Raw genomic sequence first — 3,171 nt, forward strand, 5'->3', positions numbered from 1 at the left:
AGTCAGCATGCTGGAAGTTGATGGTCGGCTGGAGTTGTGGCCATTGATTTTTTTTTTAGTTGGGAGTGAGCAAAAACTGTCAGTCTGTAGTTTGGTTGAGGCATCTACATGATAAAGCTTCCAGCTGCCGAAATCTTTTTTCCATTGGGGTTACCATTTTATAATGGAATTGAAGGCTTGTGATACCTGTGGAGTATCTCCTTCTCCCATTACAATTATTTCTGTAGTCTTAAGGATCTGGAACTCGAAGAAGAAGCTTACAAGCCAATGCAATTCAATAATCGTTATTTTAGTTTTTGTTCATGTGACTCGTTCCTGGTAACCATCTTCATGGCAGTGCGCGGTTTGTTATAGCTCTGTTCACGCGAAGTTCATTACCTCTGGAGATAACAGGTGAGGTTAGAGTGGGTTAAGATTCCGCTGTGAGCTGCCTGCTTCACAGTGTTTCTCAGCGTAAGCGAGAAGGAGAAAAGAGAGTGAATGTCTTAATGCTCCTGCTTATATAGTCATTGCCAATGAGAGTCTCGCGCATGACAAATGGTTGCAGGCAAGATCTCGCTCTTGTCTCGGACATGGTAATGGCTACTAGTGAGATCTCATACAAAATGGCGCTGGCTTCTTGTGCCTCACTGCACTACTATGCAGCATAGCAATCCTAATACAAGCATCAAACAACATGCTCTTCACTCTAAGAGAAAAGACCTTTGTTCATACAAAGTTTGCATATTCTGGTGGTCTGCCTGTTATTCCACCACACTACTTGTATGACCATAACTTGCATTAGGTACAACATATGGAGTTTATACTTATTCTTTTTCTGTTTATCAAAGCCATTTCCCTGAAGATATAAGTGTCCTGTCTCCTTCCCTACTTACTAAAGTTTTAGTCTTTGCTAATTTCATTTTGAGGCCTCTCAATTCTTGATTAAGCTTCTATACCTGGCATTTCTTCTATAATTTCCTATAGATTCTATGAGAACTAGCTCAACTGCATTTAGCAGTTCCCATGAAAATCCAGCAGTAAATTTCTCTGTGGTGGCCTGTAGGACTATGTTGAGTCAGAGAGGACTGAAGAATGAATCTTAATGAACTCCTACCTTCACACTAAATTCATTACTAAAACTGTTGTCAACTCTCACTTTACTAACTGCGTCTTTGTACAAAACTTATACAAACATTTCATCTATACCTAGTTTCCTCAGTGACCACCAAATTACTAAGCATGCTGCCCTGTCAAAAGTTTTCACCAAATTAATAAAAGGCAAGAGTATTTATGTGTGTATACCTGCTTATTTTCTCCTTGTATTTACATGCTTGGTTTCTGTAAACAAAACAACTTCACTATCAAATACAAGTGGTGATGTATGTTTGCAGTCAATTGCGAAAGCATGCCCAGACGTCTTACCAGGTCTTGATGTATTGCACAGTCTCTGTAAACAAAAGGGACTCTTAACTATATTCTGGCTGTTCCGTTGCTTGGTAGACTAGTGAATTAATACCTTACTTGAAAACACATGAGGGTTGGCAACAGGATGGACATCTAGCTCTAGAAAATCTACCTCAACAAATTTCATCTGACCTATGCAAGCACGGAAAAGTGGATGTTAAGCTGATGAGGATAATGATGATGTACAAGACCACACATTTTGGAAGAGGGAACAATCAGTTATATTGAACCCAATGCTTCCTGTACTCAACTACTTTTATAGACATTTTGTAAATTTTGGCAGAATGAAAGGCAAACTCAGCCTCAACAGAATTTTAGCTCAGAACTTAAAACCATAACTAGAATAATACTGGAAGGGGTTTCTTATCTGTTTGGTGCTTTGTTGATTCTGTCTGTGCTAATTTTGGTTTCAAATTTTGGTACAAGGCCAGCAATTTTGGTGGAGGGTCAAGTCAGTTACATTGACCCCAATGCTCAACTGGTACTTGATTTATCAACCCTAAAATATGAAAGACAAAGTAGACCTTGGCAGAATTTGAACTCAGAATATAAGGATGGCTGAAATGTCAATAAGTGTTTTCTCCAGCATCCTTGTGCTAATTTTAATAGACTGTAAGACAGTGAGCTGGCAGAATTGCTAGCATGCTATGCAAAATGCTTAGTAGCATTTCGTCTGTCTTTACATGCTGAGTTCAAATTCTACAGAGGTCAACTTTACCTTTCATTCTTTTGGGTTCAATAAAATAAGTACCAGTTTTGCACTGGCATTGATGTAATCAACATACCCACTCCCCTGAAATTACTGGCCTTATGCCAAAATTTGAAACCGATATTAACAGATTGTAGAATTCATTGGTTAAATAAAATATCCGATACCCATTTTTAATACCTGACTCAAGTGGATTAATATTGACAATTGTCTGTGGCAAGCTAACTCATTAGACTAACCTTACCAACACAGTAAATAAATAAAAGAATCATGCTTAATTAACAAATCAATATTACTATTGCTTACTATTACTACAGTTATTAGGGATATTTTATCCCAAAAATACACAAAAATACTCTGGAAAGAGTAAACCAGTCAGTGTAGCTGACTGTAGTGACTATGATAGTCATAGGAAGTGTATTGGTGGAAGACGTAGTGATGGAAAGACAAAGAGAGAGGGGGAGGGGAAAAGAAAGAGAAATTGAGGGACTGAATATCCCTTGGTTACACTTAAAGCTACATACATGTTAAGTGACCATCCCTCCCACCTCCCACTTATATTGCCATGGAAGGGGCCAATAAAATACTATTCAATCCCTTGCCTCCATTCTTTTCATTTCTCCAACCTCATTGTACTTACATACTAATTATTCTTTTAACAAGGAGACACTTTTCTCTCTCTCTCTCTCTCTCTCTCTCTCTCTCTCTCTCTCACACACACACACACACACACTGTGTATATCTCTTTTTCTTAAACATTTGCTGACCACTTCTTACTATCATACCACTATTTTATTTCATTCACCTCTCTTTCTCTCTCTCTCTGTTATGATGATGATGATTATGATGATGATGATGAAGTGGCAGGTGAAGTATATAATTTTCTGGAAAAGAGAACCCACTGCCAAAAAAGCAAAAGGGATGTTGAAAAATTCAAGAGGAACTGCTACTCTGCTTAATATATAAACAGCAAAATATTAAATGAGGTACAAGGAAGAAGGAAGAGCTCAACTGTT

The sequence above is a fragment of the Octopus bimaculoides genome, chromosome 7 (assembly GCF_001194135.2).
Source record: "Octopus bimaculoides isolate UCB-OBI-ISO-001 chromosome 7, ASM119413v2, whole genome shotgun sequence".
NCBI lineage: Eukaryota > Metazoa > Mollusca > Cephalopoda > Octopoda > Octopodidae > Octopus > Octopus bimaculoides.